The sequence below is a fragment of the Mus caroli genome, chromosome 16 (assembly GCF_900094665.2).
Source record: "Mus caroli chromosome 16, CAROLI_EIJ_v1.1, whole genome shotgun sequence".
Classification (NCBI taxonomy): domain Eukaryota; kingdom Metazoa; phylum Chordata; class Mammalia; order Rodentia; family Muridae; genus Mus; species Mus caroli.
The window spans coordinates 76,054,125-76,077,738 of NC_034585.1; positions in this window are offsets into that span (position 1 = coordinate 76,054,125).

Consider the following 23,614-nt stretch of genomic DNA (forward strand, 5'->3'; position numbering starts at 1 on the left):
TATCCACTTATCAGTGAGTACATATTGTGCGAGTTCCTTTGTGATTGGGTTATCTCACTCAGGATGATGCCCTCCAGGCCCATCCATTTGCCTAAAAATTTCATAAATTCATTTTTTTAAATAGCTGAGTAGTACCCAGATGCCCCTCAACAGAGGAATGGATACAGAAAATGTGGTACATCTACACAAAGGTATCATTCTTAACTGGACTCAAAAATTGACTCTTTCTTATCCTTTTATTCAAAAAGTGCAAGGCAGGAGGAGTAGCATGAGATTAAGGGCACAGTGGACTATACGAAAAGTGCTAGATAGCCCAGGACACTGTTAAGTTCCTTTCACAAACAACAGATATGTAGCAAAAATGTAAATAATTTTTTCTTGTGATTATGAAAATTAATACTTTCATATGTAAAAGTTTTACAAATGACAATGGTTAAAAGTAAAACTATGTTAAATACTCAACACAATATCTGGAAATTAGGACAGCCTGATACATGAGTGGCAGGTATTTAATGAGGCCTAAAAAACAGCTTATTGTAGCAAGTTGTTTTTGAATTCTTAGGAGTGAACAATAAAGCAGTTTTGCCTTGGGAGAAGCACAAATTTGATCTTTGGAGTCATATCCTCAAGTGTTAATAAATGATCCTTAGATTATTCATAAAATATTAAGCATTAGAACACAGAAACTATAATGTTGTCAAATACTTCAAAATAACTACTGTGGTTTACTCAGTAAGCTATTGTCTTCTGAAAATAAAACATAACATAAGTGCAAAGCCCTAAGGTCATCAATTCATATCCAATCTCATTAAGTCCTAAAAAGCATATTGTTCGCAATAGGTTGATCAACAAAATAAATTGAGACAGTAGCAAAAGATATTTTAAAACAAGATTGGAATCTATGACTCTACATGCATATAAACATTCAAAAATGTTAATGGGAAGCAATATTCTTCACAGAAGACTGATAAGTAAAAATAAAAATGATTAAAGTAGAAAGATCCTCATTTGACAATCACCACAGAAATAATTTACTCGAACTTCAATAGATGTCACTGATCTGTAAAATTTGTATGAGCGCTGGAATATTTTGATAGTCTCAAAACACCTTTCTGCAGAATTCTTATCAATTATAAAACGGAAACCCTCATATTAGAGAAAACACGCACATATACTTAGCAGTGATCAAAGTTTACATTCCCAGCAATATGATAGATTGACAAGCAATGAAAACACAACAGCACTTCCATGAAATTCCTGCCAAAACACATACCACAAATCTCATCATGAGAATGCATCACACACAAAGTGAGGAATATTTTACAAAATAGTTGGCTTATGCTTGGGAAAATTTTTCAAATAATGCTGATGAAAGAAAAAATTAAAGAGCTATTTCCAAGTGATTAACTCCAAAGACACATGACGATCAATAGAAGTAGTCAATTAACATTAGATTTTATTTTTACTCTTTAACACCTAACCAATGGACAGAAGCTGCTGACCCCTGTGATTGAATTAGGGAAAAGCTGCAAGAAGCTGAGGAGGAGGGAGACCCTGTAAGAGGACCATCAGTCTCAATCTGGACCCCAGAGATGTTTCAGACAGTGGACCACAAATCAGGTAGCATACACCAGCTGATATGAGGCCCCCAACACATATACAGCAGAGGAGTGCTGTATCTGGGTTCAGTCAGAGATGATGCACCTAACCCTTAACGGAATGGAGGCACCAGAGAGTAGAGAGTTCTGGTTGGGTGAGGGGGTGGAAGATGGGGACATCCTGGTGGAAACAGGGTCCTGGGGAGGAAATATGGAATAGGAACACTAAGAGGGTGGACCAGGAGGGGGATAAAAATCTGGAGTGTAAAAAAAAAGATATATATATCTATATGTGTGTGTGTGTGTGTGTGTGTGTGTGTGTGTGTTTGGTTCTCATTTCCTCTTATTATGTCATTCTTTTCTGTTGAGACTCTTGTTTTGTTGTGGGTTTATTTGCTTTGGGTTTTGTTGTTGTTGTTGTTGTTGTTGTTGTTGTTAGTTTTTGACTTTTTGAGATAGGGTTTCTCTGTGTAGCCCTGTCAACTAGAACTCACTCTATAGTGAGGCTAGCCTCGAACTCAGAAATCTGCCTGCCTCTACCTCTGCCGTGCAAGTGCTAGAATTAAAGACATGTGCCACCACTGCCTGGCCTCCTGTTTTGTTGTTGTTTTTGTTTGTTTGTTTGTTTGTTTGTTTTCAGCTAGACCCTACTATTTTTAAAAACATTTTATTGATTTTTTTTTGTGATTTTACATCATGCACTCAATCCTACTAATCTTTATGTCCCTTCATATCTGTTTTTCACTCTTGCATCCCTTTCAAAATAAAACAAAATTAAAAATAAATAAATAAATTAATTAAATAAATAAATAAATATAATAAGCATTTTGCCCTCAGGGCTATAGTATGTCATGAAATGTCATGCAATATAGCTGTTTTCTGTACAGCTTTTCTTAGAATCATTCGTTGCTCTGAGTCATTGATGTGAATGGAAGCCACTGACTTCTGCTACGCTCTCAAAACTGGATGTCAGTTGCAATGTATCTCAGACATCCTGATGTTGACCTGTGCCATGGGGATCCTGTATCTTTGAATCTGTAGGACCAGCACTTCAACAGTTCATAAATGAGTTGACTGTTGGGATAGGCCCTCTCAGAAGCCTCCATCTGGGTCAGGGTAGAAGGAGTTTGTTATCTCAACAGAGCTCTTGAACTCTTGTCACCAGGGTCAGCAGCCAAGCTTTGCCCAGGCAAGAAGTGAGACCAGGTTTTTGTCTCTCATTCCTCCAGAACCAGCTTTTCTACACATACCACTAGGTCCAGCTCAACTGTGCTACCCAGGTAAGGTGTGGCCTGCTCTCCTGAGTGCTGCAGCCCATGAGGCATATGGACAGCCCTCCTTCCTCTGGAGTTAGCTTTCACAATGTCACCAGACCCTGGTCTCCCACACTTCTGAGACATGGGTCATAGCCAGATATCTTGAATATGGTGACAGTGAGAGACAAGGCCAGCTCAGCATAGTGCTTAGACATCAACATAGCCTCAGGAGACAGTCCCAACCAGGGAAACCCACATGCCCATCAATGGTAACAGGGATCTAGGACATGAACACTGACCTGACCCTAGCTATGATAGAACCACAGACCAGCCATGGCCCTCAGGGGCAGCATGAGCCTGTATGTCACCATGGCTTTAGGTAGCAGCATGGCCACATAGATCAGTATGTCCCCTGGCAGCAGTATAGCCCTCAGACATCCATGTGGTCTCAGTTGGCAGTCCATACCACTGCCATCCATTGACCTTTGGTGGTAACTCGAGTCAAAAATGTTGACATAGACCCAGCTTCAACAGGACTACAGACCCAGACATAGCCCTAAGTGGCACCATGGCCCAGACATCACTATGACCCCCAAATGGTTGCACAATCTCCTTATATCTGCCTGTTCCTCACCCTAGTTCCACCTCTCCAGTTCCATCTCTTTTCATCATGCAAAAACTGCTAAGCATTTTTTTTATCTTGCCCATCACTTTGCCAGCTACTCTTTCCTTCCTATCTCACCATCATATATTTGCTTATGGTTTTGTTACTTCCTACAGGGCTCAGACAGGGCCTTGGGTATCTCTGTCTTCCAGGCTCCTCTGGACACTGGACCTGGGATAATCAGTTAGATGTCCAATCCTTGATATTTTGATGTCTATTTTTACTACCTCTCCTAGTATGATTATGTTTGCTAACATGAGTGTGACTGAGGGCTTATTTAATGGAATTTGGATAATATATAAGTGGCTACATCAAGAAAGTACATGACACTCTTTCTTCACACATGTATTACCTGTTCATTGTCCCTCTAGCCAGAGGTTGGATAGAAATCCTATGAAACCATATGATGTGAAAAAAATCATTCATGGCTTTTTTTTTTATTCATGAATCCTTTAAGCCATCCTTACCAGCAGGAGACCTGCAGTTGAATGGACTCTCAAATACTTTTAATGCATAAGCAAGGGACTTAGATAAGAGTTTTGAAGCTAATGTTGAAACAGAAGGAAAAATAAGATGTCCTGTTAAAAAGCTTTGGCAGCGCTTAGTGCTATGAATTTTCCTCTTAGCACCACTTTCATTGTGTCCTATAAGTTTGGATGCCACAGTCCCTCTTGGGAAGTAGAAGAAAGCAACCACAGGGGGAAGGGGGGAGGAACCTGGTAGGGAAAGGGGATGGTGTGGGACATGGGAACATGATCTGGTATTGGGTTGGGAAAAATGACTGAAGTCCTGAAGGCTAGTGGAAAGAATGGACACAGGCAACCTAGGAAGGTGGGAGGTTGGAGGACTCTTCAGAATGTACCAGATACCTGGGAGATGAGAAAAATCTCAGGACTTAAAGGGAAGGACCATATATGAAATGCAGGACAGTAGGGAGAGAACATTTATGGAATCTACCTCCAGTTGAAAGACAGGGCATCAAGTGAGGGATGGGGTTGTCATCCCACAGTCAAAATTCTGACCCATAATTGTTCCTTTCTGAAAGAACTGCAAGGATGAAAATTGAGAGGAGCCTGAGGAAAAGAAGGTCCAGTGACAGGCCCAAAGTGGGATCCAGCTCAAGGGGAGGTCCCAAGACTTGACACTATTACTGAGGCTATGGAGCACTCACAAAAAGGGACCTAGCATGACTGCCCTCTGAAAAACCCAACAAGCAGCTGAGTCAGATGCAGATATTTGCACACAACCAGTGGACAGAAACTGCTGACCCTTTTGGCTGAATTAGGAGGAAGCTGAAAGAAATTGAAGAGGAGGGAGATCCTTTAGGAGGAGCAGCAGTCTCAATTAACCTCGACCCCCAAATCTCTCAGACACTGTACTAGCCAGGCAGCATACACCAGGTGATATGAGGCCCCCAACACATATACAGTAGAGGACTGCTAGATTTGGGTTTAATCAGAGATGATGCAACTAACCCTCAAGAGACTGGAGGCCCCAGGGTGTTTAGGGGTCTGGTGGGGGGGAGGAGTGGAGACATCCTCTTGGATACGGGGGCGGGGGATGTAGGATTAAGGAGGTATGGGATGTGGAGCAGTCGGAGGTTGGACTGGGCGGGAAATAAAAGAAATAAAGAAAGAATTAAAAAAGAAAAAGAAACTAACTGAAACTATTGTTCACTGTGTCCAATTCCTGTTTTGGAACTTTTGAATGAAATTAAACAAGTAAAGTGTTAATCGCTGTGAAAATAATTGCGTTTTTATATTACTAAAACAAATGCAGAGTTATTGTACAAAAAGTAATGGTTAATCAATTTTGAGTACATATACAACATTGATTTTATTGATACAGACTAAATGTACATTCTAGGAAAATACAATTACCGTTCTTAAAATCTTCAAGCATGTCTATTATATATAAGAATATTTCTTATAATTGTTTTCAGGAAAAGTAATTTACATCATTAAATATAATAAACTCGGGAGATGTATAGATTTCATCGTTAACTGTAATTTTAAGATAATTTCAGCTAAAATTTTTGTACATTTTTATTTGTTTATTTGGTTTTGTTTTGAAGTTAATGTGAGAACCTTCCAAGTTAATTGTTCTGTTAAATGCGGACATACTTTCCAGGCCTTTAGTGATACAATGTTGAGCAGATTTGATTCCTTTAGTAAATTTGCCATCACTTTTTATCATCATGTGTTAATAAAATGTGTTCCTTTGTCAGGAAAAAAAAAAGGCAGCTTTGGGGAATGCTTTACATTGTTCTTGGAATTTTTCATCAAATTTGAAATTACATAAAGATAATATATTGTACTGGTAATACTATTTATTTATAAAATGACTCTAAGCCTATAAAGAAGACATTATTAAAATTAAATGTTAATAAAAATTAGGAAGTAGAATTACTTACTCAATATCTTGTTAACCACACTTTAGTTCTAATGTAAAGTAAATGTCAGATTTCATAACTATAATCAAAGACATACTTGTTAAATGTATATACATGTTTCTATGAATTACCACACATCTGGCAAATCAAGAAAAATATATGAAATACAACTCTTTCAGGAATTTTTAATAAACAATTCATCTCTGCAATGTTAACAAAACATGCCTATTAAACATAAAACCTACTTTGTGTTTTTTACCTTTAAAATTATTATGCCTTCAAACATCAGCCAAGCAATTGTTGATAATCACAATACCATTATATTCATGATTGTATTTTGTCACAGTAAAATCGGAGTTTAAGATTTGCGTGACCCATTATTATTATTCCAATTCGGTTGCTGAGAAAAAGGAATTATCTAATAGAAACTTAAAATATCTTTTTTCAGATACATTAAGAATCTCTTCCCCATATTTAGAACAAATCAGCACTTATCACCTTGAAGATTATATGAAATAATAAGCAATTTTTATATTATTTGAATAATTGCCTTATTATGCAGTGTTTTGTCATGCTTTTTTCATAGATAACAATTTTAAAATATTTAGGTCACCAGACAGGCAACAAAATGACCACTAAACAACCTGAATGATGTGTTCATTCGAATGAGGTACAGTTAGCAAGAAAACTTGGTCTTTTTAGTTTGTGTTTTCAATTTCCTGAAAAGAAAATGTGATTATGTCTGATATACAAAAACACCTGAGTTCTGTATACAGATTTATTTCAAGATTAATTGTATATGTGAAGTTATTTAGATACTACTATTGCCTTGTGCATTCTACCAAAACTTATAATAAATGGTCATGTAACAATTTACTTTTAATAATATATACTGCCCCATTCTTATGAAAATTTAAGACTATTATTGGTCAAGGGGATTTTACAATCCCAAATCCTTGCTATTAGTTCATTCTGTTTTGAAACCATGTATTGTAAACAAATATGAGGTGTTTATTTAAAGAATATTTCCAATATGAACTCTGACAAGTAGTTTGTATTATCCTAAGAACTCATGTACAGTTACAAAGTGGATTTCTGTGGTAGGCAATATTAGAACTAGACTATGTTATTTGCTCTTCTCCTAAGAACTTGAGAGAGTTCAGACCACAGTTAAGAATGTGGGGGAAGGTTACCAGTTCCGAGCAAGGAAATGTGAGCCAAAGTGATAGAATTTCTTTCCTGAATTGTCCCCAAGATAACATACACATTTATCAATTTATCCTTGGTTTTAATTACAGGAGGCAGAAGACTAAAGGCAAGGTATCCAAATCTTCACAAAGCCAACAAATGGAAGGAGTTTTCTTTCATAATTCATACGTTGAAGAAGAGAGATCTAGGAGAATTCTCACTCATTGAATAAAACTAACCTTCAACAACATTAATCCACAGAAATTAGGTCCTTTTCATTATAAGAGCTCATCTATTTGACTAACATAATATTTTACTAAATAATAAGTTATCTAAACATGAGTAATTATTGATTACTTATCTAGAAGTAGGTTTGGTTTTCTAAGTTTTGTATAAAAAAAATCCAAAACAAGATATAAAATCATTTTCAGTCTATAGTAATATAAGATGTTTAATTGTAGTGCCCCAATTTTATATTAAGGAAAACATGAATATTTAAGTTCAAAAGGCTAAATAATATTTCTAGATATAAAATAACAATTTAAGTATATAAGAATTGCTATAAGAGTTGACAACTCCTTAATTAATTGACTCTCACGAGAATGATCTAAGATGTCTTTTCTGAATGACAGACATAGTATGAGCAAGGTAATTTATAGAGAGAAGAGTCTGTTTGGATCATAGTACCAGAAAGATGAGTTCACCATGGTGCCACAGCACACAATTAAGCAGCAACCATGATAACAGGAGAAGGAACTTGAGAGTTCACATCTCACACACAAGATAAAAACATATGGAGAGGAAACTAGATCTCAGACAGTCGAGACAAAACTTGATCTCAGACACTTGAAGCCCAACTTCAGTGACATCACCCACCATGACTGCACATTTTAAACATCTCCAACCAGCACAGTCAACTGGAAAATAAGTGTTCTAATGTCTGATATGACAGTGTACTCACTGAAACTCTCTCATCCTCCTCCTTAGCCCACTTGCTCTTCCAACCCTCATAATGGAAAATGCATTTAGCCCAACTTCAAGAGGGTATGAGGCAGAAGTGAGTGGGTGGGGGAGCACCCCTTTAGGGGCAAAGGAGAAAGGGAAAGGATGAGGGGGTTGTGGTGGGGAGACCAGGAAGGGGGCAACTTTTGAAATGTAAATAAATAAAATAATAATAAAGACCCAATATAATATTGTAACTGAAATTTCCTGAAAAAAATCAAAAAGCTAATGACGGAACAGAATATGTATTTCTGCTCTATAAACTAAAATACTCTCCTAATAAGGAAATTAGGAGCATAATTAATTAAGCATAATTAAAATTAAGTGGTATGTCATATCTTTTTTTTTATTAGGTATTTTCTTTCCTTTTTTGTTTTTTGTTTTTTGTTTTTTGTTTTTTCGAGACAGGGTTTCTCTGTGTATCCCTGGCTGACCTGGAACCACTTTGTAGACCAGGCTGGCCTCGAACTCAGAAATCCGCCTGCCTCTGCCTCCCATGAGCTGGAACTAAAGGTGTGCCACCAGTGCCCGGCTTAGATATTTTCTTTATTTATATTTCAAATGTTATCCCCTTTCCTGGTTTTCCCTCCGAAAATCCCCTATCCCATCCTCCCTTCTCCTGCTTACTAACTCATCCACTCCCTTTCTCTGTTCTGGCTTTCCCCTACACTGGAGCATAGAGCCTTCACAGGACCAAGGGCCTCTCCTCCCATTGATGTCCAATAAGGCCATCCTCTGCTACATATGCAGCTGGAGCCATGGGTCCCTCCACATGTACTACCCTTTAGTTGGTGATTTAGTCCCTGGGAGCTCTGGGCGTACTGGTTGGTTCAAACTGTTGTTTCTCTTATGGGGCTGCAAACTCCTTCAGCTCCTTGGATCCTTTCTCTAGCTTCTCCATTGGGGACCTTGTGCTCAGTCCAATCGTTGTCTGAGAGCATCCACCTTTGTATTTGTCAGGCACTGGCAGAGCCTCTCAGGAGACAGCTATATCAGACTCCTGTCAGCAAGCACTTCTTGGCATCAGGAATAGTGTCTGGGTTTGGTGTCTGTATATGGTATGAATCCGCAGGTGAGGCAGTTTCTGGATGACCTTTTCTTAAGTCTCTGCTCCACACTGGTATGTCATATCTTATTACTGCAGTTCCAGTGTGAAAGGGTTCATATAGTTCAGAACTCTTGAACATTGCCAAACGAATACATGCATCTATTTCTTTGAGTGTCTCTACTGCCTGTATATAGTTCTTTCTTGCACAAATCCCATGTCTCTAGCACCTCCAATATGTGTTTGCCACTAAAGTCCAGAATTTTCTTTTACAGCATCAAACAAAAGCTTTTTTGGAAATTCCTACCTCCTCAGAGGTAAGAATGAAATACAGGGAATAATCTCCTATCACATGCTGCCTGGCCACAGCGTTTTTAAACATGAAGAATCCATGACACCTTCACTTTTCTACCTGCCATGCCTCTTAACCCAACACCATGTGGATAATACTGCCAAGTTCTATTATCATCTTGGGATGGATGTTGAAGTTCTTAAACGACACTGGGTGCAATTTGTTTTTGTTTGTTGGTTGGTAGGTTTGGAGTTGCTTTATAGGAGCAAAAAACCTCCAAGGATTTTTCTTTTTTCCGTGAGTTGGAAACTTAACTTGTGAAGTCCTTCCTGCTGGTGGAACTTTTCCACTATTCAAATGTAGAAAAGGAGACACCTTCTATTACCTCCAATCTCCTGATCTATGCAGGACAAACCTTTCAGGCAACACTAAATTTTATTGTGCTCTTTATAACCTTTTAAATGATTATTTATTTGTTTATTTATTTATTTTTGGTTGGATTTTTTTTTATTTACATTTAAAATGTTTTCCTCTTTCCAGGTCTCCCCTTGGAAACCTTCTATCCCATCTTCCTTCACCCTGCCTCTATGAGGGTGCTCCCCTACCCACCCACTCCCATCCTCCCTTACTGGAATTCCCCTACAATGGGGCATCGAACACCCTCAGGCCCAAGGGCCTCTCCTCCCACTGATGCCAACAAGGCCACCCTCTGCCATGTATGTGGCCAGTGCCATGGATTGCTCCATGTGTAAATTGTATATTTTGTATTTCATTCTGCCCACATGTTCTATTTCATTGTTGACCATTATAAGATATGAGAGTCCTTAACAGTAACAACTTCACAGATTCAGTATTATATCCCTTCGAACACAAAACTAGTCATTTATTTATTTATTTATTTATTTATTTATTTTTAAATTTTCCCAAGGTAAGTTATCAGGAGGTGGACAGAAAAAGATCATATTCTTTCCAAAATAGCATAGGAAATGCCTACAGCATAATTCAGGGGCTAATGTTGGTCCATTCTGCAAACTCTTGGTCTAGGCTCCATTTTCTGCCCTATTTTCAACTCGATTGCCTTTGAGGGTCATATTGCAATGGCACATTAAACTTCTTAAACATTTAACCGTGTTTCCAGGTCAATATTTCAGATACAGGCACATTTCCTCAAAACAAAACAAGACAAAAACAGACAAATAAACATGCTAACTTTTTTTTTCCTACTGTTAGGTTGTACAAACATCTGTATTAACAATTCTTTAGTTGCCATGGCAAAGCATCGGGATCAAGGCAGCTTATAGAAGGAAGAGTTTATTTGGGCTTATCTGTCAAGCAAAAGGAGAGTCTACCACGGTGAGGAGGTATAGCATGGAGTAGTGGATATGGCAGCAGAAACAGGGAGCTATGAGCTCATATCTCAAACACAAGCACAAATCAGAGACTAGGAGTTGGGGAGATGGGAAGAACTTCAAGTATTTAAACATGCAGCACTTATCCTCAGTAATAGACTTCTTCCAATAAAGATCACTTCCAGTTATCTCTTAAACCTCTGCAAACACTGCCAGCAAGTGGGGAAGGAGTGTTTAAATATCTGAAACTATGGGGGACAGTTCTCATTCAAGTTACCATAGCTTCTTACAGGGATGCTTTACTTATCACTCTACTATCTTTCTTATGTAGCCCAGTCTCACTGAGCCAGGAATGACATGGTCTTTAGTGATCTGAGCATTCCTGAGTCAGTTACCAATCAAGAAAATGTCTCACAGGTCATAGTGATGGAAGCTCTTCCTCGGTTCAGATTCCCCCTTCCCATTGTGCGAACTCGATAAACAACTACAACCAGCACTGTCTTATAGAGAACATATTGCCTAAGAATCCTTCCTCAGCCTATCACCTAGGGGATTATTGATCTTTCATAACTCGGGAATGGTTTCTGTAAAGTTATGTGAACATAGTCTCCCTTGTCTCCTTAACCCAAACCCATTCTATCTTCCCATGGCACTGCCATAGTGCATACTGCTCTCATGGATCTTAGCCTTGTTCCTCTAAGTTACTTCTGGCTTGTCCCCTCTAAACGATGGCAAACTTTATATTCTATACATACTGAATGAAGAGCTTATTTCCTCCTAATCGAAGGAAACAGGAACCTAACTTCATTCTTCTGCATGTGCTTTAAAAGAATACTGAAGCAAGCCCAAGCTAGCAGAAATGTCCAATGACATGAGCAGCAATGATACATCTTAGCTTTTATCCCCCGTGCTCAATGCCGTGAGGTCATGGTTTATAATCTAATACAGGGGACAAAATGAGAGCAATTAGAAAGCTGGCCTCAGCTGCCAGTTCCAACAATCAATGATCCCAGTCACCTCACTCAAGATGCTGCTTCAGCCTGGCTAGGGAAGAATGGTGATCTCACTAGACCTTTAAGGATTCACCGAAAACAGTACTGTCTACTGAATCAATAAATCAATAGGGATGAGTACATCATTTAGCCGGTTCCAAGCACAAATCTTTCTCCTATTAATGTTTTAAGAATTGAATGTGAAGTTTATGAATACAGGTTATATGTCAAACGCAGCTTTAAGAGAAGGGCTTCTAGAGATTTTCTTCTTTGAGATTTGTAGAAAATCAGTAAGAGACACTCCTTTCTCAGTTATTCTATTAGGGAAGGGGAAGAGATATAGATGGGGAAACAGTGTAGAAAAGGGAGAGAGAAAGAAAAAAAAAGTATCTTGAATAAACCTTCAAAATGTCTTTGAGATTAAATGAAAAGAATTGTGTCTTTCAATTAAGAATGAAATCACTTTGATACATAGAAGTTATTGAAGTTATTAATTCACGTTCAGTTTTACTTTAAGGCTAACATTAGTTTTCTATTGCTAGTCTTTCTATATTTACAATATTTATTATATTTTACCCTACTATTATCCAGTTATTTGAACATTAAATTCACTGTTTTTTAAAAATATTTTCAGTATTTGTTATGGAAGGGATTTGGCTTCTTGGATAAAAAACTCCAAAGTATAAGAGGGTAATATATTTGATTAAAATGCAAAAAATAAATAAATAAAAAAGATGCTATTCTTGTTTTATTTCTAGGTTAAAAATAAACAAAAGAAATAACTTGTTTTATACTTATTTTTCAAAAATTCCAGAAATTATGTGTCAGGAGCCATAATGGAACAAGCTAATAAATAGCAGGAGATTATCCTGATGTGGCCTGCCTCAGATTATTATGTAATCTGCGACAGGTGAGCCCTCATTAAGCAAGGCTTTGAGGAACTAATTTTAGGAAAGATTACTGCTATTAATATGCTTTTCCTGTTATTTTAAAACATATATAAGAATCACTAAGTAGAAGTACACCCCCTTTGAAATAGATCTCTGCAGATCCATGAAGATGTACTGTCTTGTAGTGATGCTATATAGACAAATAGATGATTTAAGCTTAATGATGATCCCATAAGAATGCCTAAAATTATATCTGTGATTACTAAGTTCTTTTATAATGGGACTGCTTTTAAGTGCTTTTCTGGTAGTCAAACCTGCAATGAGAACTCTGCGAGTCTCCTAAGTGACACCAGTTAATTGCTCCTACTCAGAGCACGTTCCAAAAGGTTGTAAAACAATTAACCAAAGGTTATTAAAATACAACTAACAATTTATTATAGATTCTAGGACAGAAGACAAAATATCGACTGGGTTTATCTACAAAACTTCACTAATAACTTAGTTATTGTTTTAAACCTTCAGTGAACCTGTGTAGCTCAGATGATGGATGTTTAGCCAGATGATTATGCCTAATGGATATGCATGTAAACATTCACCGTTGTAAACTTCTATTTCAATTTATGATTTGATTTTTTGTGTGAACTTGCGATTAACTTTGTAACATGTGATCATGTATTCTGAATGATGTTTAAGAGCAGAGGACAAAGAGAAGTGTCAGAACTGAGGGACTAGAATGAGAGGAACAGAGGTAAAAAGAACTGAGCTGAGAGTGGAACTGGACTGAGGAGAAGATTTAGACAGAACATTTTTTAATCTAATCTAAAAAATGCAGAGTGGAGTAACTTTGAAATTATAGCTAACATAAGATACTAAGACAGCAATGTGTAGAATGCAGAGGGAAAGAAGAAAAAAAGAAGATGTCACAGAGAACAGAAGGAGCAGACAGGCTTCTCCTTACCATGGGACAGAACAGGTCCCATGGTAAGGACAAGGCAGGCTTCATCTTATTAAAAGGAACAAAGCTTTTATCTTACAAATATGGGTTTAATTCATTTAGACTTAAAAAGGTAGAAGTTTTTTCTTTCTCTCTGTAATAAAGATTGGAGCTCATTTTTCATCCAGAATGAGTGAGTTCTTTCTGCACCAGTGCTTGGTCTTTTGCTCCATATGCATATGTAAGTATAGATGTGTGTGTGAGTATGTAATTGTGAGAATGTATACGTGTGTGTGTGTGTGTGTGTGTGTGTGTGTGCATGTGAGTGTGTGTGTAAGTATGTAATTGTGAGATTGCATGCAAGCTGGGCCCAACTGGGTTTGAATGAAAATGAATAAATGAGCATGAATGAAGCTGAATATGAATTTATGTAAAAGTTTTTTCCTTCTGCGAGTGCTATTCTCTTCTCCTGGTTCAATCGAAGTTTATTGATCTAAACTTCCTCCTAGACTGACAAGCAAGAGGCAGCTGGACAATAGGAAAAGGCTCTAGAAATTATTCCTTTACTTAATCTCCAGCTGTTTTAGGATGAGATGCTAAGTGCCAGAGACTGCAGTTTTCTGGCCTCAGAGGATCATAGAAGGCAGGTCAGCTACAATAGCATAGTAACTTAGACTTACATAAGTAAACTGCTTTATTAGACAGCAGCCTTATTTCTTGTAAGACTAAGTCTTACCCTAGAAATTTGTAAGACAAAGTCTTACCCTCCTTCTATGCTCTTCCCACTCTGCTGCCTCAAGAAGAACTGGCAAGAAAGAAGAATGACCACACACTAGGGCTGGCCCCAGCAATTGTGACTTTAACCTCCAATGGAATTGATTTGTGATCCTCTCTATCTCACTTTCTTTTACCTATCATCCTTGTTCTGATTTTTAAAATGTGACTTAGTTGAGAAATATCTTCAACTATCCTCATTTTTTCATTCAATTATTGATTTTTCAATGTCTTTTGTATACATACATACATACATACACATACAGAAGTCCCATAGGGCTCTGAAGGATTCGCTACTTATGTGTACATACATGTGTATATGTATACATATAAATATATAAAAATAATATATTATCCATAATTTACAAATAATCAATATGTAAAATACATTATATATTATTAATAATACACACACACACACACACATATATATATATGTATTAATAAAGGAGTCTTGCCAGAAATACTGTGAAATAAACACACACAAAATTCTCTCTCTCTCTCTCTCTCTCTCTCTCCCTTTCTTTCTCTCTCTCTCTGTGTAATAATCCCATACTGATTCCTCAGGGGAAACTAAATTTTCTAGTGTAGACCTGAAGAGTTATCACAAACACTTGATTTTTACTAGTTAGTGAGGTATCTTGGTAAAACAAAACAAGTTAGGTTGAAAGAAGAAAGTCAGTTGGCATCCTAATTTCAGCACTTTTTGAGTAAGTATATTCTTCTTTTATATAATGACAAGTTAGCTATTGCCTCTTAACTGTACATGTAAATAATAGAACTCAAGATGAATACATAAGGAAAACCAGAAAAAATCACCAATTATTCCACAGGTTAGATATACATGGGAAGTCAAAAACATACTTATTATTTAGAAGAGCAAGGGAATCTTCAGTATAAAATTTACACTGAAATCATCTCAGTCCTTTATAGAATGAAAATTGATTGTCATCATCATTTGAAGATAAATACTCCATATCTAATGGTAAAACAGTTTCCCTCTGTTTAGTTATAACACACACTAAAGAGGAAGGAGTTCCAATGCTTCTAAGTTACATGAATTCTACTGCAAGGCATTACTCTATATGCCTGAGAAAAAGGCTCTGGGGTAACATTAAAGACATTGGCTGAACAATAAACACCTCTCTCTGGAGAAGATCACATGATTTCAGTTGCTCCATACTAAAGATAATGTTTTAACAATTCTTACTAAAAGAGTGGCAATAAATATAGAGAATTATCAATTATCCAAAAAATTATAAATTGAAATAAGCATATAAGCTATGAAATAATATCATAAATGAAATCTATGCATACATTAAGGAGATGTTGTAATATTAAGATGTAACTTTGCCTAATATCTTCATTAAATTAACTATTGAAGTCCCTGTTTATTTTCTAATGAAAGTCACTATGAAGCAATATCATTACTCATTTATTTCACTAAAATCATTTTCTTTCAATTGGATAAAGTATAAAGAAACCTCTTGAAAAGATTATAATGAATTTATATTGGCAAATTTCATATTCCATAAATAATTTAGCAACAAATTAAGATGAAAAGCAATAAAAATCAGAGTGTATATATTATTTAGTTTGTGTATATCATGTCTCTCCATCTCCCCTCTCTTTCCCTACAAACACATGAGTGCACTTACACACATGTGTACACACACACACACACACACACAGATTTCTTTTCTTCTCATCTTTCTTATTCATCCTTTCTGGCTATCATGAAGTAAACAGCTGTGACCCACAACATTCTCCCCATGTAAGTGTTTATTCTTGCTTTGTGCTGCAAACCAATAAAGTTGGCTCACCAGAAATCAATGAAGCAATGAACCAAGTCAAACCTTAAAATGTTTCAGTAAATGTTTTGCAGTATCATCAGCCTTATCATCAGTCTATAAACAAAATACTATTAAAAAATTAAAAAAAAAAGAAATGACAAATAACAAATTGAAACAGTAATGGATATATCTACTGTTCCACACAGTGTATGCTTCTGTAATTGTAAAAGGAAAGTTGGTTAAAAGCCACTGACAGATGCAAGACGATCTCAGTGTATTTACATTTCGCAAGTGCACAGACACAAACATGAATGACAAGCAGAACCCTGCATCTGAGACATCTTGATTTTGAAATACTATTTCATGAAATACAAACCATTTCATATTTCAGTATCAATTCTATCAAACTCAGGAACTTGATTTGATAATGTCAGGTGTAAAATATCATTTTTTACTCTTTTTAGAATGACTGTTATTACTGTTGGTGTATATTCACAAGCCACTGTGAACATGATAACTGATGTACACAACTCAAAAAGGGTAGTTTTGCTTTTTTCCATACAATTGAGTCCATAGCTGTACAGCTTCACTTCCTTGTATTGAACATCCAAAGTGAGAGGATATGACATGGTGATGGAGAAAAACATTTGTATCACAGAAGATAAAATTCAGAAAGCAGAGCAGAAACTAGGGGAGATATAACATTCAAATGACAGACTTTATTGATCTATTACTGCCCTGTGGTTCCTAATTTTTAAAGAATACGCATCCTCCCCAAATAGTGCCACTGGATAAGGAAAAGTAGTCAAACCAATTCAAATTACAACGACGAACTCAAGGTCATCGCCTAATGGAAAGTGCATTTAGTCCATTTTAAGTGCATTTTAGTCCTCATAGTCTGAATATGAAAGTTGTTCAAAAGGGCAGAGTTAAAACTCCTTTGAGACTCAAAGAAATCCTTAGCTGGGAGGCTGTATAAAATCAGAAGGAAAGTTGCATACGACCATTACAGAATTGCACAGGATATTTCCATTGCAAAGGGAAAGAAAGTGAACTTAGCAAGGTGAACTGGAGAGAAAGAGAGAGACAGAGAGAGAGAGAGAGAGAGAGAGAGAGAGAGAGAGAGAGAGAGAGAGAGAGAGAAGTCTTTAGTTCTATAGCTAATGTTGGTTTTAGGGAGTATGGTTGCATCATCTACTCTCTGACAGATCATCCCTAGCCTTGTGTCCATGACATTGGCAGCAGCAGCATAAGTGTCTTCTGTTTGGACTGTTTCCACTAATTGATATCAGGTTGACTCCAGTTTCTGGCATTTCCAAAAGCCTGAGATTTGATAGCTACTTAGGCATCTCCAATATATTTTGGGATAGCATTGAAAATGTAAACGAGGAAAATACCTAATAAAAAATACATTTAAAAAAAGGAAAAATACTAAGCCATTTTTACATTGTTCACTCATCTTATTTATTTTCCTTCCGTTTATTAGTTTTCTCTCCCCTGTGAAATCATCTTTTGTGAAATTGGTGAGATTAATCTATGGTTTCTGTATTACTCAGCATTCTCTAGAGGAACGGAAAGAATAAATAAGATGATACATAAAGGGTGAGCTGGGGATAAATGGATTGGTTACCAATGACGTGGCTCCCATGATGTCAGTGGTTGAAAAGCCTTGACTTAGCATACCTTGTGGTGTGGTTCTAGTCTTATCCAGGAAACTCAGTAATGCAGCTACAGTCTAACTGAGAGTCTGACACTAGATATAAATATCAGCTCAGAAACTATATACTGCGATATATACTTACATACAAAAGGTATACACACAGATATAGACACATACACCTAAACATTTACATATCATTTTTAAATTTTTAATCTTTTTTTCTTATTTAGCCTTTTCTTGTCTGTTGGCTTTCAACAGAGTGAAAGAAGACTTTCCATATTCAATAGGATAGTGTACTTTTATGAGATTGCAGATTTACATGGAAATCTCTTCCAAATAATGAATACTCACACAGACACTCAACAAAAATATGCTTAACCAAACACCAGCACCCTGTGGACAAGCCATGTAGAAAAGACTAACCATCATACTTTACACATATAATGAGGCTTGCGTTTTCCTGGAAGAACACTAAATTACAAAACTCAAGTCATCCTGGCAGATAGTTAATTTAATGGCATTTGTGCACTCAGGTACTTGGTATTCGTTCAGTGGGAAAAATGAGAAACTGTATAATATATAGCTAAATTAAGCATGATATTGTCTATCTCTACATAACATTGGAGTTCTTTAAGAATTCCACAGTATAAATATCCTGAATTCTCTTAAAAATAGGTTATGATAATTATAATTACTTTATTACATCTTTCTAAAAACATACCTAACTTAGTGTTAAATTCCACATGACATATCACTAAATACTTAGCACCTATTCTGATCCCTGACATTGTTATGATATCTACATATTTGCCTAGATGAAGAAATGGCTTTCAAGAGACTCATATATTGTTACAAATTTTCTCTAATGAAATACACATAACAGCTCATCATATTTTGATGAGTTGGCAGTTTGGCCAAGGCATGGGCTCATTCATTGCTTTGAATATTATCTTCTCCTGTGTCAAATTTTAGAGAACTTCTTGGGGAAAGGATAGTAAATAATTTGGTCTTGATCAGTGTACTTTTCTTTCCCACTTAGGAGTCACTTAATTCTAAACATCAAGCAATTTTATGTGTATGTGTTTGTGTGTGTGTGTGTGTATGTGCATGAGTATGCATGTGCATCGTGTGTGTGTGTGGTGTACATACATGTGTGTGCATGTGCATCGAGTGTGTTTGTGTGTGTGTGTGTGTATGTGCATGAGTATGCATGTGCATCGTGTGTGTGTGTGGTGTACATACATGTGTGTGCATGTGCATCGAGTGTGTTTGTGTGTGTGTGTGTGTATGTGCATGAGTATGCATGTGCATCGTGTGTGTGTGTGGTGTACATACATGTGTGTGCATGTGCATCGAGTGTGTTTGTGTGTGTGTGTGTGTGTCTAATACATCATCCAAACTCTGGTAACAGCCGTTTAGTATGCATTATATTTCAGTCTTATGACTGACTCAAACCTATTTAACGATCCATGGGAAAGTTACATGGCTTAGTGGTAAATCAACGTTTCCAGACAAGGAAATAAATTCTAGGGTTGAGAAGCTTTGTCAGCTCCTACACAACTTGTATTGTAATAGGGCGTCGGAGTGCCTTGTCAGCAATAAGTCTGACTTAGCCCACTCAATTGTGACTTCTTCCTCTGCTAAGCTAGATGAAGGAAACAATCATACCAGGTAAGATAATATTTGCAACTAGAAATTAAATCACCAGCTATTGCATAGGAGCCTGGAATGGAGAAATACCACTCATGAAACAGAGGGGTCTGTAGGAAATAAAGAGGAGGTCAGAGGAGGCTGCAGGTCAGGAGGCCCTCTGATATTAGTTTGAAGAGTGGTGGCAGGCATCTTGCTGCTGCCAGAATGTGAAATAATGTGCACTTCAGAAGACTCGGCAGCACCTAGTGCTTGAAGACTGATTTCTTCTCTTCACTGGAAGAACTTCACCCAGAACAAATATCTTCAGAAAGTGATTTTTACGTGTTACACGCCAGGAGTGAATCACAGCTCTAGATATATGAAAAAGGGAGAAATAAATCTCCATAATAAAACTCCTTCCAACATGAAAGGCTAATTGTATAACTATTAAATCATTTACATTCCACTTTAAGTTAAAAACACTACTTAAGCTGTTAGTTTTAGGATTCTATTTCACACACAGGAGGATTCCCTATGAATAAGCATCAATGGGCATACTTAAAATATGTTAAAGGATGGTGACTAAATTGATCGATACTTTTCCTAATTTTACATTAATGGATATAGATGAATTTTAAATATTTTTTACCATTTGATAGCAGATGACAGTTTTGTTTTATTAAGCACCATCATTTAGACTTTCAGGAGTCTGTGAGTTTTAGCTGTAGTTAAAATTAACAGTTGTTTCAGCTGCCTTAAAATGTACTACAGGACTCTTCTCCATACCTACGGCTTTTATATGGTTTTGCTTAATTTTGCTCCATTCTGTTTTATTTCTCTACCTGTCTAACTTATGAAGCACCATGGAAAAAGTCTCTGTGCATTTCCTCCTTCTCTGTGATGAAAGCATGGATTGATGACAGGGTAGAAAAACAGCATATGAACCAAAATGGATTTGGAGAAATTTGAAGTTTTGTTCAAATTTGCCAATGAAAGAGATCAGCACACAAGTGAAGCAATTTCTTAAAGATCTTTAGGTGTTGGTAATGTTGTTATAAAATACGCTTATTGAAACATCTCACAATTGGACGGTTGTTTCTTTCAATTGTGTTCTGCGTGGATTTTATGTGGGCAGACATAGGTTACAAAACTCCATCCTCAAAGGAGCGAAGGATATGCTATGCTTCACCTTTATAAATGATGAATTCCTTAGCAGACAAAGTTATATTTAGAAAGTTCCCATTGGAATCAAGGTTAGAAACCTATGAACTGATGGTCTTCTTGAAAATTTTGAATGCATGAGAAGAATCATTTCAGAACCCCCGTTTTAACTATTTATTTTATTTTATGAAAGCTGTACTTGTCATATGTATGCAGACATGTTTGTGTGGAGGTAAGACACCTATATGGAAGTGTGCACAGAGACCAGAAAGGAGGCCGTGGAACTAGATCCCTGTAGGTTCAGGGTCTCTTCAGCAGCAGGAAGTGCTCTTATCTGCTGATTCATACTTTAGCCCCAAAGTTCTGATTCTATAGATCATTTGCTGACTCATGAAACACTGGATTTGTAGAAGCACCTGAAGTGTGATATAGATGATAAATGATGTCTATCAATATAGACATTAATAAATGTAGCTAACATACAGATATTTCTAGAAATGTATGTGGAAACTGGAAACCAATAATCTAAATTTAAAAATAATATAGGTTATAATATATTTAGTCATTCAGTCTTGCTTTTTAAATTTTCAACCAATATTGCTACAATTGCGCCTGGCCTTCCTGTCCATTGTCCCAGGTCTTTCCAATTCTTTTATATTTATTTTTATTAGATATTTTATTTATTTACATTTCGAATGTTATCCCCTTTCCTGGTTTCCCTTCTGAAAAACCTCTATCCTCTCCCCCTACCCCTACTCACCAACCCACCCACTCCTGCTTCCTGGTCCTGGCAGTCCCCTATAATGGGGCATAGAACCTTCAAGTTTTATATCATGGTTATTATCCTTAATATCATTTAGCTAATATCACACAGGAAACACTAAAATTTCTCATAGCAATTTATCACAGCATTATAAAGAAAAATAAAGTGCACCACAGATTCTATACTCTCCTATTATCTCCCATAATTTTTCCTTTCTAATTCCATGGACTACTTTTAAATCACAGTGAATGCAGTTACTGCTGTCCGTGTGTGCTTAAGTACCGAGCCATCCCCAAGAACATAGAGAGCCTATCATGGGACCCTGAGTTTTCTTTGCATAGCACCTTCAAGTGTAGCTTCATATGCCCCTCCTCTGTTTCTGCTGAAATTCTGGCTGGCTTGATCTTGTGCAGGTCTTGTGTATGTGTGCGTGTCGGGGGGGGAGGGTATACACATTGCATTGACAACTTTACATTCAATCAGTAAAACACATCAAACAATTATTTGTACTCATGCTGTGAGAATATCTATGTGGGGTAATATGAGAACTAATAAAATATTCGTATGTTTTCACGTATATTTAGAAGTGTGTTTATACTGTGTCCTGGATTTCCAGACAGTGAAGCATGCCTCATTTTATTATAGTTTAGAAGTTGTAACTCTGGCAAGCTCTTTCTGATTCTTTTCTTTAACTTGGTTATGACAAGAGATATTCAGACATGTCATGAAGTTGCAAGCTATGTGCAGAATGCTTTCTTTGTTCATGGTGTGGACAAAACCATCTGTTCACTTCAGAGCACCAGTGATGACTTGGGGAGATTGCAAGCTTGTCAGCACCTGGAAGACGGGGCTCTGCATAAATCATTATCTTGTCTTGAGTCTCGTAAGCACTGAACCCTTTTAGTCTGCATTTCTGGCTGTGCTTGGCACACACTGGGGGGAAGAGTAACAGAGTCAAGGAGAGTTGCTTATTAAATTACTCATCTCACATTTACACAACAGCTGCTAAACCAAACTGGCGAAAATATCTTCGTAGCTATCCACAACATATGTTTGCATACAGATGCTCACTCTGAGCAATTCAAAGGCTTTGGAGGTTGATAAATGTTCAGCTTTTAGACACAAAACAGTGGCTAAATGGATATATCAATATGCTTAGCGTGTCTTGCTACTCTTTGCTGAAAATAAGTGATGGGAAACTTCTATGAGATTCTTTATTAGTAATGGCATGTAGGGAAGCTAATCAATAATATATATTTTAAGTGGTGCATCCTCTTTATTTTTACTAGTTTTGTTAATAAAAACATTTTAAACATTTTGCAGATCAAAACATACGGTGGGGCATTATGTTCTGCATGACTGTGTGTTTGATTGTGTTCCTGCATACACAGGTATACAGGTGCATGACGGAGGCATAATTGTGTGATTCAAGCACTGTATACCTCATCCATTTTGAAACAGAGCTTATGTCTAACTGGGAGCTTACTGAAGATGATAGACTTGTTAGCCAAGGATCCTCAGGCACGTGCTTAACTCTACCTCCCCTGCATTAGGTTTGTATGTGCACACCACCAATTCCATGCTGTTATTATGTTGGTTCTTGGAATCAGTCTTAGGTCATATTACTAGGAATGCATGTACTTTAATGACCATAAAATTTCTCCAAGCCACGGCTATATGTTCTATATCCAGCAAGACATGCTGGTATATGAATCCTTAACACAATTTGGTTATTAATATGCTTAATACAATTAATTTGGTTAATGATATGGTTATTAATTTTTAGAGTGGTAGAGAGATGAAACGTCTTATAATCAATTACAAAACACTACTCAGATGAGTGACTGATTTGGGGAAGGGGGCTTTACTCTAACTCAATCCGTTAGGGGATTTCAGTTACAACATGAGGAGTATTAAATAAAATGAAATAAGTTGTGCTTTTCTTTGAACTTTTGTTTTTCTATTGGTTTATTGATATCATAAAAAAATGATCAGATTCAGAAGAAAGGCGGTTTGAGTTTGCATTTCATGTCTTAGTGAATCTATAATAAAGACTAACTGCAGTTGATGTATGTCCCTATTTTTAGTACTTATATATTAAAAAATGTTTAGAAATACACAATTCACCAGTTTGACAGAAAGTGTCTGTCCTCAAGTATACAGCTATGTATAGAGAAGGACCACACTTCTTCATTTTGTCACTGTATTCCTACTGTCAGAGGCTTTTAG